The 14865-nt window shown below is 44.0% G+C and overlaps 1 non-coding gene across 1 annotated transcript; it reads right to left on the minus strand.

The window, feature by feature from the left end:
- Nucleotides 1-1075: 1075 nt before the first annotated feature.
- On the minus strand, nucleotides 1076-1157 carry trnas-aga (transfer RNA serine (anticodon AGA)). Its single transcript has one exon. It is a non-coding gene; the product is annotated as a tRNA-Ser (tRNA).
- Between the last annotated feature and the right edge of the window lie 13708 nt (nucleotides 1158-14865).

The raw sequence follows: 14865 nt of genomic DNA on the forward strand, positions 1-14865 counted from the left end.
TACACTTTCCTACCACATTCTACGCTGCCTGAAACCTACCTCATTGCATCGTAATTTCCCTTATCCCAGCTGAAACTCTTGCTCTGTGGAGTACACCTATCCATTTCCATCACAAAGTTAACCTGAGAGAATTGTTATCGCGGTCTCCAAAGTGCTCACCTACTTCGAAATGTAATACCTGGCCAGGCTCATTACCCAGTACTAAATCTAAAGTGGCTTCGTCCCTTGAAGACCTGTCTACATACTGTATGAGGAAGCCCTCCTGGACACACTGGTCAAATACTGACCAATCAATAGTAGTCGTACTGTAGTGTTCCCAGTCAATATTTGGATATTGTCTTGAGAGTTCCAGAGTATTTCATTGTCCAAGAATCCAGATGAAGATTGGATTCCTCACGAACGGGAACAAGAATTCTTTCAATGTCTCAGATGAGTTCCTGTCCTGAGAACATCAGAGTCCATGTCCGGTCCTCTTCTCGGTCGGAGAGTTCACAATTCTTCATTCTCTGATACCATTTCCCAAAGAGTTTCTCAAGATTTCCAAAGCTGGAGCCTAGATTATATGGTTTGCTTCTTAAACATTTTTTCAACTGCCAATTGAAAATATTTTCACAGTATCTCTTCACAATCCCCTGGCTTGCACCATGGCCAGGGATGAGAAGTCCCGTTTGGTGGAGAGATTCCCGAGGCTGGTGAGTTTCACTTTGGAACAAAGGTGATTAAGTGGCAATTTTCTGTGGCTGTTTGTAATGATGGGAGAGGGAGCAGTGAGGAATGAGAACTTTGACGAGCAGGAGAAAGTGTTGCCACTAACCAGGGTCAGTGAACAGAGGACAGGGGTGAAAGGAATCTAATGAAAAGCAGCACTTCTGCTCAGGACGTTCCATAACAACTATAGAAACCCGATGCGTCGAGCAGTGTATCTGGAAAGAGAAACAGACGTAATGTTTGAAATATGAAACATTTCTGATGAAGAACGCAAGTTTCCCAAGTCTAATGAAATTACCGGCCTGGTTTGCAAAACAGTTTCTCTGCACTTGGAGCGAAAACTGCGCCAGAAGGAAGGCATTCATAACGTCGTCAGCAGGATTCGAACCTACGTGGGGATACCCCGAAGGATTTCTGATCCATTGCCTTAACCACTCGGCCATGACTACAGGCAGTGAATCGCGCTTGAGCATCAACCAAATCAGCCATAATCTCATTGAAAGCTGTCGCTGACATCATGGGCGAAATGTTTCCATTTCCTTTCATACCTTTGCTGTCATTTGTAAGGTGCTAGACACCAATGTAAAAGAAAAAAAGCACAAAGCTAGGAAAATATTTTTGCAGAAAAACTGAGGCCAAATAATTTATTGAAAGGAAAATCATTCTTTGCAATTTGCCAAATCTCTTTGCGAACATGACCAGCAGAGCTAATCAAGGGAGCTATTGATCTGAGTGTTCTTGGACATGAAACAAACAAAGGTTAGTGACATGTTCTGGCGAAAAAAATGGTCTTTCCTGATGGTTACAATGAAAGAGATAGTTCCCAATAAAATTCAGAAATTTTAGATGTAGATATATTTCGATGTGATAAGATTCACTTTCAGTCCCGAATTACCCCAGAGATGGAGGGGGCGAGTTACTTTTCTTCATTCTTCAACTCCTTAGCATGGAGGTACAGACATGAAACCGCTAGAGATGGAGTTCCTGAATTGGGAACCAGCGACACTGAAGGAACTCGGCAAAAGTGAGGACTGCAGATGCTGGAAACCAGATTTTAGATCCGAGTGATGCTGGAAAAGCACAGCAGGCCAGGCAGCATCCGAGGAGCAGGAAAGTCGACGTATCTGTTCCAGGCTTGCTGTGTTCCGCAGACAATTTTCGTTTCTGGCTCAGATTTCCAGCAATTGTAGCTATTTGTTTTTTGTTAACCTTCATGTTGTTTTGGACAAATCCAATGACCTGCTCACATCGGAAAATCCGCAGATGTACTGGGAAACCGATAAGTTTGCTGAACAATACAAACATTCCTTGAGCGGGAAAAGGATCCGGGCCACGGTGCTGAGAGTAGCGAATCCTCACAGGCAAATAACAAGACAAGGCGATAGATACTATCGTATTTGGTCGAAGTAAAACACCCTTTCTGAACATTTTCGTTGCAGATTATTTTCAACTTGTCTTCGAAGATTGTCAAAGTGTGAAAAGGTCATTCTGCCCATTGTGCATTGCGGCTAATCAGAGAGCCACCTATTCTCGTAACAGTTTCTAACTTTGGCCCAAAGTCTTGTGTGTACTAATGTTTCCAGTGCAAATGTCAATGAGGTTATCCTGTGTTCTTAAGTGGCACAATAATGGAGCATTTTCACAACGAATTGTGACTCTTTTGAGGAACTTATGCTCATTATCACCCACAGAGGGAGACACACAGGAAGATACCCCATGACTGACAGAAGTGCCCGTTGTGGTGAGCTGGAATTTGAAATGGATAACAGAAGAATTGCAAAAGGGTCACCCCAGCAGAATTGCGGATTGGGAGCGACAAGCCGGACCACGGATGAAGCGAGACACTCCCCACGACCCAGGTAGGGTACGAACCTACAATCTTTTGATCTGAAGTTAGACACGTTTTCTATTACGCCGCTGGCCCAAGCTGCCCATTTCGTTTCGGTGTGTAATGTCATGGACTTTCACGGAATCAGAATGAAAAATGTGGCCAACAGCAAAGACAATCACCAACAGTGCTTCATTTCGAAGCTTCCAATTTGTGAAGCAGTGCCTTTCACTGGCAAAGGAGAAACAGTTGTCCTCAGCTGCCTGCTTCAGGGTCGCTTCCTTCTCTGGTGGATGTTTTCATCGTTTTATTCACAGTCATGACGCGATTTCATGATCTACTCCAGTGCAAAAGTGTCATGGTGTCGTCCAAGCAAGACCCTGCAGAAACTCAGGGAGAGACTTCGGGTCATTTCGGCTCAGGATGTGGACTTAGGCGAGATGTGTGACACGTTTTATTGGCGCCGCCACTTCACTGCAAATTAGCGGCTCAAAACGAGCCGTTGTTAGCATCAGCTTGATCTGTCACTTCCTGCCGTGCATTTGCAAAACAACATCAGATGGAACCCATCCGGCCCAGGGATTTTTTCACACTCTATTTTCACACTCTGCAGTAATTCTAATAACTCTATCTTGTAAACCTCAATCTCTTCTAGTCTGGACGCCAGTATCTCTGCATCATCCTCGCCAACATTTTCATTTTCTGCAGCAAACACTGTCCAAAAATATTTACTTAGTGCTTCCCCCCATCTCCTCTAACTCCACACACAACTTCCCACTATTATCCTTGATTGTCTCAAAATTAAATCTCGGCATTCTTTTATTCCTGACATACCTATGGAAAGCCTGAGGGTTTACCCTGATCTTATCCACCAACAACTTCTCATGACTGCTCCTGGCTCGTCTCAGCTCTCTTTTTAGGTTTTTCTGACATTGTTGTAACCCTCGAGCGCTCTAACTGAGTTTTCACATTTTTTCGTCACAAAAGACTTCTTGTTCTTCTTTACCAGGGATTCCACTTCCTTAGTAAACCACGGCTCTCGCGTTCTATATCTTCCTCTCTGCCTGTCATGTCCATACTTATCTAGGACACACAGGAGCTTTTCCATGAATGAGCTCCACATTTTTAATGTGCTCACCCCCTGCAGTTTCATACCACATTCTAAGCTTCTTGAAACCTACCTAATTGCATCGTAATTTCCCCTCCCCCAGCTGAAACTCTTGCTCCGTGGAGTACATCTATCCCTTTCCATCACGAAAGTTAACCTGAGAGAATTGTGATCGCGGTCTCCAAAGTGCTCAGCTACTTCCAAATGTAAAACCTGGCCATGCTCGTTGCCCAGTACTAAATCTAAAGTGGCTTCGTCCCTTGAAGGCCTGTCTACATACTGTGTCAGGAAGCCCTCTTGCACACACTGGACTAAAACTGACCCATCTATAGTAGTCGTACTGTAGTGATCCAAGTCAATATTTGAATATTGTCTTGAGTGTTTCAGAGTATTTCATTGTCCAAGAGTCCAGATGAAGATTGTATTTCTCACGTACGGGAGCGAGAATTCTTTCAATGTCTTAGATGTTTTCCTGTCCCGCGAATATCACAGTCAATGCTCCGTCCTCAACTCGGTCTGAGAGTTCACAATTCTTCATTCTCATCTGATTCCATTTCGCAAAGAGTTTCTCAAGATTTCCAAAGCTGGAGCCTAGATTATATGGTTTACTGCCTGAACATTTTTTTCAACTGCCAGTTGGCAATATTTTCACAGTATCTCTTCACCATCCTCTGGCTTGCACCATGTCCAGGGATGAGAAGTCCCGTTTGGTGGAGAGATTTCCGAGGCTGGTGAGTTTCACTTTGGAACTTCAATTGCGAACCACCTCCCTCCCCTTCCTGGACCTGTCCATCTTCATTAATGTCGACCGACGTGACACTAACATTTTTTGACAACCAAACCAACTCCCACAGCTACCTGGATTACACCTTTCCCAACCTACCTCCTGCACAATTGCCATCACGGATTCCCAATTCCTCTGCCTCCGACTTATCAGCTCCCAGGAGGACCAATTCCACTACAGAACACACTAGATGGCCTCCATCTATAGAGACCGCAATTTCCCTTACCACGTGGTTAAAGATGCCCTCCAACGCATCTTACCCACATCCCACCTATCCGCTCTCAAAGCCCATCTCTCCAAACGTAACAAGGGCAGAACGCCCCAGGTGCTCACCTTACACCCTACCAACCTTTGCATGAACCAAATCATCTGCCGACATTTCCACAACCTAAAAACAGACCCCGCCGCCAGGGATATAATTCCCTCCCCACCCTTTTATTCCTTCCGCAAATAGTGTTCTGTCCGTGATTCCCTGGTCAGGTCCTCGCTTTGGAGCAGAAAGATGTGAAGCTCGTGTGCTTCTTTGAGATGTTGTTGGAATGTTTTGCAGAGCTTGGCAGTGGGAACCTCACAGTTCTGGGTAACATCCTTAGAGTTGCTACTGTTGTGAAGTGCTTCTGTCCTGTGGCGGTTGGAATTGATTTAGTTTCATTCCCGCTGGGTCCGGTTGTTGGCATTGCAGATTGGATCCTGGTCAATGTGTTTATTGATGGAATCCATGGATGGGTGCCCTGCTTCTAGAAGTTCTCTGGCTGAATTTTGTTTGCCCTGCCCGATTACTGTTGTGCTGTTCTCATGGAATTTGTGATGCTTGCTGTCTGTACGTATAGCTGCTAGGGACAGGTGGTCGTGGCAATTAGTGACGGCCATACAAATTCTTTGCTTACAATATGTATACCACAACCTCATTCCCAGATGTCTGTCACAGTAAATTGTCAACTAGGATATGCCACAAAGCAATTTAAACAGCAGGCTTTCCTTTATTGAAACAATTTTCAGAGAAATGATAGCCAGACTCCTCTGAACACTCGGATTTAGGACAGAACATAAACCAATAGCCTCGCTGTGGGAAACTCACCAGAAAACAATATCCGATGCCCATCTTGTGCAGGACACATGTGTTTGTCAAGATTCCACGCAGGCACTGCACGAATCACTATATAGGAGAAACTCTCGGACAACTAGCGAGCTGCAATCATGAACTTCAACTAGCCCGTATTCGCCACGGGCAGCTGTTCTTGTAGTTGTATGCAGGGCATTGAGTGTTTCTGATTCAGGGGCTTGGACCGTCTGTAGCACTGGTTACTTCCTTGTGTGTGCTAACCACTGTTGGAACGTATGTAAAACTCGATTGCTCATTGAGAAGTACATCCAAAATAGTAGCCGAGAGAAGCATTTTGGTAGTGGTTCTGGTGCTGTTCCTGTCATGCCTTCTGGAACTGGACTTACTGTGTGCATCCTGACGGTTCGGTGCATGCTTCCATGATCGTATTGTGGACAGAAACCTGCGTTTTAGCTGCAATAAGGTGCGTTTGCAAACCTGGTACACCTCCCTGGATTTTGTTATCTCTTATTGTGTGCAATTGCAACACAGGAAATTATTAATTAACATTGGAAGGTGACAAACGGAGGCGTGTGAAATACCACGGTATTAGTGACATTTATCCAAAAGTTCCATATTTCTCTGATTCAGAAGATAAGGATGTAAAAGGAAAGGCTGTGGCACTTGGGGCTGTTTTCAATGGAGAAAAGAAGGTTTAGGGGTGACTTAATAGACGTGTACAGATGATTAGGGGTTGAGATTGGGTTGACTATGAGAACCTTTTTCCACGGATGGAGTCAGCGCTTACGAGGGGGCATAGCTTTAAATTAAGGGGTGATAGGTATAGGACAGATGTTAGGGTTAGATTCTTTACTCAGCGAGTCTTGATTTCATGGAATGCCCTGCCTGTAGCAGTGGTGGACTCTCCTTCTTTATGGGTATCTAAACGGGCATTGGATAGGCATATGGAGGATAGTGGGCTAGTGTAGTTTAGGTGGGCTTCGATTGGCGCAACATCGAGGGCCAAAGGGCCTGTACTGCGCTGTATTTTTCTATGGTCTACGTTCTAAAATTTGTTTGTGTAGAAACGAGGAACAGTGAGGAAAGAAGTCATCAGCAGGTGTAGCTGACAAGTGCACTCGCAGTAACCAATACATACAAGGAAAAAATACTACATGTGAGTGATAAAAGATGGTAATAGTTACGGGTGATCTTAGTTTCCCATCTCTCACTCACGGTTCAATGGAAAAAAAAAGTTTGGATGATAATAACCAATAAATCATATGTGTCCCAGAGAACAATGCGAGCCATATTTGGGTCATCGATTAGTTTACAGGTGACTTGGTCTCTGTCTTTTCTTGGAAACCATCTCCTTTGTTGTGACCATCAGGAAATTCATGATGTTTGACATAAAGAAAATTAAGATTATGTCAGTAATCTTTGTTTCATGCCCACGTACAATCAGACGAAAAGCTCCCTTGATCAACTCTGCGAGTCATGTGAGCAAAGAAATCTGGAAATCTGCCAAGTGTGATTTTTCTCTCAAAAAATAATTTTGACTCAGTTTGACTGAAACCACCTCTTCCTAAAGTTGTGCTTTTCTTCTTTTAAAATGGTGTCCGTCATCTTCCAAATGACGGCAAAGCTATGACTGCAGATGGAAGCAATGTAGCACATTAAGTCTGCGACAAAATTCAATGAGATCATGGCTGATTTGGTTAATTCTGAAACCCCTTTTTCAGCCTCATCTCCGTGATCCTCCATGTCAGTCTATCTTAGCCTTGAACATACCTCGCCTTCACAGCCCTCTGTTGTTAGGAATCCCACCGATTTGCTACCCTCTGAAAGAGTGAATATCCTCCTTATCATTTTCTTAAATGTTTGATTCCTTCACCTGTGAGAACGCCCTCTCGTCCCAATTTCTCGCGGGTGTACATCAGAGCAGAATAAGCCCCTAAAGGTAGATCTGCACACTCCTGTGCGACTGTGTGTTTGAAACATTTTCATATTTCGACCTCTGATTAAAAATAATAAACGTGATTTGCACATCAGAATTGCCAATGGCGAATTTTTTCAAGGACACTTCAATGGCTGTAATTCTACTTGCAGTGAAAGGGCTGGACAAATGTCAGCCCATTTTCCTTTCTCGATCCAGTGCTGTGTTTATTCACCTTCCTGTGCATGGAAATGGATCCTACTCATCCACTTGATCTCTCATCGATATGTGTGAAATTCAAATTGATCCCCCAGCATCCTCCTCCGTTCGAAAGCAAGAGAGTGTGACAGCGAATCCTGGGGTACAAAAAAAAACAAATCTTGGTGTTTCAGGTTGGAATTTTCCATTACATATGACATGCAAATACAACATTGCGCGCGTGTAGTCATGGCCACATGGTTCAGGTGATGGATGAGAAATCCATTGGGGATTCCCTCCGCAGGTTCGATTTCTGCTGACTCTGTTTTCAGTGATGTCATTCAGGACGAATTCTCACTCAAATTTCAGAAATCCCGTCTCAACAAACGAGTCCAGACAATTGATTAGACTTGGAAAACTCAAGTTATTAATCACATATGTACCACACTTAAAACATTATCTTAGTTTATCTTTCTCAAATACTGCTAGACACTTCGAGATTTTGCGGTATTCCTTGAAAGTCCTGTGCAGAAGTGCTGCTTTTGAATAGATTCCTTTTACCTCAGTCCTCCATTCACTAACTCTGGTCAGTGGCACCACCTACCACCCGCTCCCACGCCCCCCCCCCCGCCCGCCCACGTTCGTCGAAAAGCCAATCCGCACCAATCCTTCTCCCATAATTATAAATAGCCGCAGGAAATTGCTTATAAACCATCTTTGCTCCACAGCAAAACACACCAGCATCGGGAATCTCTCCACAAAACGGGAGTTTTCATCCCTGGGCATGGTGAAAGACAGCCGATTTTGTAGACATTTTGGGAAAATGTTGTCATTTGTCAGGTGGGAAAATATTAAGTAAGTAAAGCACGTCACCCAGTCTTCAGCTTCGTGAATCTTCAGAAAATCTTTGGGAAATGGAATCAGAGGAGAATGAAGAAGGGTGAACTGTCGGACTGACCGGAAACAGTCAAGACAACTTTCCCTTCTTTAAGAGGACGGGATATTGACTCTGATGTTCTCAGGACATGAACGGATCGGAGATATGGAAATAATTCTCGGTCCGGTACATGACGAATACAAACCTCATCTGGACTCTGGGACAATGAAAATACTCGACACCACACAAGACACTGAGAGCCTCGAAGGGACATGTTCCCGATTGGAAGAGAGCTGGTTCCCAGTGTCATGGTTGTGTCTGTAGTAGATGGGAACAGACTGATCCCATGTCTCCATTATGAATTTCCCAATCTTTATTTCGAAAAAGTACAACTGATAGAGGACAGTTGTCGTTCTGGGAATGGCTGCCTAAAGTTGGAGGTCCATCACAAACTGCTTTCGAGGATCGTCCAAGGTGTTAGGTTGCAAGTTTCAGCTCATTCGACTGTGAACTGAAATATTACTGGTCCAATAGCCCCAGGGCGACAGCGACTGAGGTTCGTAATGCATCTGTTTTCTGTGCTGCACCGTTTCGAGTTTCTAATGGGGTCAGAAAAATGTTTTTCAAACAGAAACCTTTGGTATGACGAACGATAAAAGTGTTTCTACACTGCTTTAATGGTTAATGTAAAGAACTGTGGATTCTGGGAATCTGAAGCAAAAACAGAAAACTAAACAGTTTGGCAGTGCCTGTGGGAGATGAACGAGTTGAAATATTTGTCTCTGATTCTCTCTGAATAGACGCTGTAGGATCTGCTGAGACTTTCCTGGTATTTCTGTTCGTGGTTTTAACTGAATGCCCATTCCATCTATAAAGATGATACAACCAAACCCACCACAAACCAAAGTTAAGGAATAACACCTCAGTATCTCGCTCCACCGCAAGCCCAAGGATAACTACACGATCCTGCACTTCTCCAGCTTCCACCGTAAATATATTAAAGAAGCCATATCGTAACGACAAGTGCTACGCCTGCACAGGAACCGCTCAGATGAGGAATAATGAGACAGACACCTGAAGATTTTGAAGGATATCCTCATGATGACCGGGGTACATGTTGAACTGATTCGCCAGTTGCGGAGTACCACAGTGAAAATGTGCTGTGAACTCGTCAGAAGACGGACAGAGGATGCGACTAATAGAGTATCTTTCATCGTCAGTACTTTCCTGGAGTGCAGCACTTTCTTCACAGGATTCAACATGTCACCGATGATGGTGAGCATCACATTAAGAACAACCCCATGACTTCACCTCTCATCTTCAAACACCCAAGCAAATTATAACATGCAACCGTTTACAGTAAACTACTCAGCCTTCACACATCATTAACCACAACACCACAGCACCATGCCTTCGCAACTTCTGCAAGACATGGAAACGACCATCATCCGTTGGTACACCACGCACCACGTACACGACAGGTACTCATGTGACTCAGGCAATGTTGTTTGTCACATAAGCATCAGGCAATGGGACCACAAGATACCCACTAATGGTATATAGGCGAGACCATGCAAACGGTCTGCCAATGGATGAATGGTAATGGCACAACAATTGCCAGACAGGATTATTCACACCCAGTCGGGGAAGAGTTCAGCAATCAAGAATATTTGGTTTTCAATCTTCGACTAAACGTCGGGCAATGCGGCTTTTGAGATACACAACAACGAAAAATCTTCAAACAGCATTGGATAGTCAACTGCCTTAGCCGTGGTGATGGCATCCACAATGATGTTCGGTTCATGTCACACAACATGTAACCCACCACACTGTTCTGTATCCGTGAAATCTTCCTTATTGTTCTGTTTTCACACCATCACCGTGACCAGTTGTCATGGTCTCTCTACGTTAATCACTTTGCTCAATATTGGTTTACTGATAACTTGTGTCAGACTCGCGGCATGTGACTCTAGCCTAATAAAAATCAGAAGAACTGGGAATGTTGTAAATCAGGAGCAAGGGCAAGGGTTACTGGGCGGGGTGGGGGAACGGGACTGCGACATCGTGGCGAAGGTAGCAGGTGTTTCGCTGGTCTGGGGATATCTGTGGAGAAACATGAGTTCTAGTATTTCGGATCTGGAGACACTTCCGCTGGTGTTTTTTTTGTGTGGAGCTGTTTTCCAGTTGCTTCGTTTGTGTTCCATGTCATTCCAGTGCTTTGATTTGTCTCCAGTACGACCTTATTTTAACGTTTTGTAATTATCTCTCTACCTCACTTTATTGTATCGTAGGTCATCGATTCTGTTAGCATTCAATTATTGACACGTTACTCACACTGTCTGACACTCTTGTTCACCTGCAGAGACTAAGTCTTTGACACTCTGATCACACAATTTCCATGATGTTTTGATCTAACTGCCCTTGATCTCTGTTCCCATACATTTTGTGTTCTGTGTTATTCCCTCTCACTTCATCTGACGAAGGGCCTATGGTCCGAAATCTTGTTATTCAAATAAACATGTCCATGTATAAACTGGTGTGATTTACGAATTTGTCCATCTCAGTCCAAAACCGCAACCTCCACAGCAGGTACACGGGAACACCACCACGCGAACGTTCCCCTCCATACTATGTTCTAGCTCATTTAATCCTTTTGCCACATGTAATTCTGAACTTGTTGTTGTTCGTGAAGAAATCTTAAGGTTCAAGTGGTTCTTTTGTAATGTATGTACTTTGAAATGTGGTTCATTTTCAAGGACAAACGTACTTCAAGGGACGATATATGCTTCAAAGCTTTGCCTGAGTTGTTTAAGTGTCATTTATCTTGAACCCAGAGAGCTGACGGAAGAGTAAACATGCTTTGCACTTCTACCACACAGTGCCAGGGACCCAGACTGTGGATACTGCCTGTCTGGTGCTTGCATTCCTCCCATGTGAGTTTTCCTCCCACAGTATGAAAGCTGCGTAGTTTCGGTGGATTGGCAAATGGAAAATACCAACGTGTCCAGGTATGTGGAGTTAAGGTTATTTAGCTGTGAGAAACTATAAGGGGATCGATTAGTAAGTGTTTCTTATTGGAATAATCTTCAATGCTTTGGTGTGGACTTGATAGTCTGAACGGCCTACTTCCACACAATAGGGATTTTATGAAAATTTACGACAAATGTCCCTGCTGTCCGAAGTCTCCTCATATCCCTTCGCTTACTTTGCTTTCGGATATCTGCATGGTCAATTTTGGTGCCATTTATTGTGTCTCAAATGGTCAGCGCATTTCGCTGAAAGATTGTTGGCTCGAGCCCACCCAGGGCACAGAGCCACAAATATTTCGGATCAAGCATTGACACCGACCATGTGACGACACTGTAACCATGATTCACCCCGAGTCCGCAGGGAGGAAGACATTTACTTGTAGCAGAATGCGACACCACATTCTCCAAGCCCCCGATGTCAACAGAAAACGGCCACTGCAACCTGATTTAGCGGCTTTCTACCTAGTCCTGGGACACAGCTAATGGAAGCTCCTTCCTCAGTAACTGCTCTTCCTATGTGAAAGGTTCAAAACTTACATTGTAAATTGGAAACGGCTTCAGGACATTGGAAGACTGTCCCTGTTCTTGAAACGTGTTATAAGCAAAACTCCTGTCAAGACAATAAGAAGTGATAAAACTTTTAGGCAGGAAGAATGAAGAAAGTGTTGATTGTGACGACTGTTTCGTCAACAGATGGGAAATTCACAACACTGTAAACAGAAATGATTGTGTTTCTTGAGGTAATTTATCGACTGCCAGAAGTACTGTGAATCACTTCGGCGACATAAATATGTTGTTAAAAATACGAAAATATTCAGTTAGAACCTTAAACCCGGGACAAGTGCTAAAGAGTTTGTTATGTTTTGAAGGGGCAACAGAAATGAAAGGCGTGATTGGGAGTAATGAACTACATCTTAACAAATTGCTCTGCCTGGTGAATTATGCTCGGAGGGAAATGGCAAACTGATCCGTGGTGTGATATGCTTGATGGAATCAATCGGTGCACTGTGAGATGCTTAATCTGAGGGTCGTTTGTTCGATGCTCACAATGGGCGCTTTTAAGGTTTACTAGAATTCCGGCTCTTTTTTCCACATATGCAGCCTTGTAAACCAATGCAGGCGACTGTCCTTGCTGCTTTCGTTGACACATCTGTCCTCCTGCTTTTGATGACACGTCGTTTTCTGAGTGAACATCGTCTCCATTTTACTGGAGGCGCCAGAGACAACTTTACCAGTGCAGCCGAAAATACTAAGAATGATGTCCCTTTCAAAACGAGAGATTTCACACCAACCGTGCACCAGCCAAAGTGTTCAAAGACACAGAAAGCAAATGGCCATTTCCTCTGGGTCTGAGAGAGACGGCTCAATGTCACATGTATCCTGGACCAAAATAAATTGATTCAGAATGTTCTGATGGAAAACTAAGGGAACTCTCCTTGAACGTTTTGCAATTGCTATTTTTGTGTTTAACGTAATGAACAGTTTATTGGCAGTAACGAGGGTGGGGTTGGGCACGATTTTGAGGTTTTACTGTGGGACAGAAGTGATCAGTTCGAACACGTAAGTAAAATATCCCCAGAACATCCTGTGTTTCTGAACCAACAAATGAAATTGCTGGAAAATCTCAGCAGATATGGGAGCATCTTGGAAATGAAAACGTATTTAAGACTTCGGGCAGAGTGACACTTCTTTTTCCATGTTCATCTCCCTCTGCCTTTGCACGCCTTTCCTTTTTATTGAATGTCTTCTAACTTCCAACTTTATATTAAGCCACGAAGCAGATAATTCACCACGAAGGTATACAGAAAAGCCACACACACACAGACCAAGCGCTGAACTATGAAAGCAACCATCCCAACACACACAAACGAAGTTGCATCAGGACATTATTCAAAAGGGCCACAACACATTGCAGCACACCTGAACTACAAAAAGAGGAAGAAGAACACCTATGCAAGGTATTCAATAAAAACGGATACCCACGCAATTTCATTGACAGATGCCTCAGGGAAAGACAACGAAATGTGGACATGCCACAACCCAAAGGACTGGCCACACTCCCGTACATCAGGAACATTTCAGAACTGACTGCCACACTGCTGCGACCACTAGGACTCATAACAGCACACAAACAAACAGTCACTCTCAGACAACAACTCACCAGAAAAAAAGGGCCCGATACCCAGCATGAGCAAAACCAACGTGGTTTACAAAATCCCATGCAAGGACTGCACAAAACATGACATAGGACAAACAAGATGACCGCTAACAACCCGCATCCATGAACACCAACTGGTCACGAAACGACACGACCAGCTATCCCTAGTAGCCATACACTCAGATGAAAAAAGCATGAATTCGATTGGGAGAACACCACCATTATAGGACAGGCCAAACAGAGAACAGCCAGGGAATTCCTAGAAGCATGGCACTCCTCCACGAATTCGATCAACAGACACATCGACATAGACCCTATATACCGACCACTGATTCAAACCAGTATAAATGCCGGAGAAATCAGCACAGAAGCGCTTCACAGGAGGCTCCCAAGCACTGAAGATGTCACCTAGAAAGGGGACGAAACGTTTGCAAGAAAAACTCCCAGCTCGGTGAACAGAACCACAACAACGAGCACCCGAGCTACAAATCTTCTCACAAACTTTATATTAAGCTTCGCTTTTATTACTTCCTGTTCACCCATTTTCCCAGTCTCCAATTTTGTATACGATCTGTTCCTTCTCCGACTTTGCCCAGGACGTCGAACTGATCAAATAACTCTGTTTCTATTTCCTTAGATATCAGATGGCCAGAGACTGCAAGGCATAAGAGGGCGGTTTGTGCTTTCAGACCATTAGTCTACTCCGCCATTTGATCATGGCTAATATCATTCTCAAACACATTCTCCATCCTCTCCCTGTCATACTTACTCCCTCTGAATTTAAGATGAAGTTATTTTCCCAGAGTGGGTCCGAATCCACCCAAACCCCTCCACATGTGTTCGCAGCTGTTATACCGTGCCTATATGTGATCGAGCTTCGATTGACTCCTGCACGGCAACCAGGCCTGTTCTGAGCAATTCATTCCCCACTGCAGGACAGCTCCAACTCGTTTCTGATCCCACTGTGTTTCTGCAGTGGAGACTTGTGTGTGAAGATAGCAGGAGGAAATTGCTTTCTGTCCTTGTCAGTATAACGTACTCTGAATATACCTGCCCATTCCAGCTGTTGTGGGGAAAGGAAATACAAGTCCAATTAATTGCCAGATACGGTTTTATTCGAGATGTATTCTTCTTTGTTCTGAATATGCATGGATGTTCCAGCACTGATGATCTGGCAGGAGCTGATCTTTTCTGGAG

This window comes from Hemiscyllium ocellatum, chromosome 18 (genome assembly GCF_020745735.1).
Source record: "Hemiscyllium ocellatum isolate sHemOce1 chromosome 18, sHemOce1.pat.X.cur, whole genome shotgun sequence".
Taxonomy (NCBI): domain Eukaryota; kingdom Metazoa; phylum Chordata; class Chondrichthyes; order Orectolobiformes; family Hemiscylliidae; genus Hemiscyllium; species Hemiscyllium ocellatum.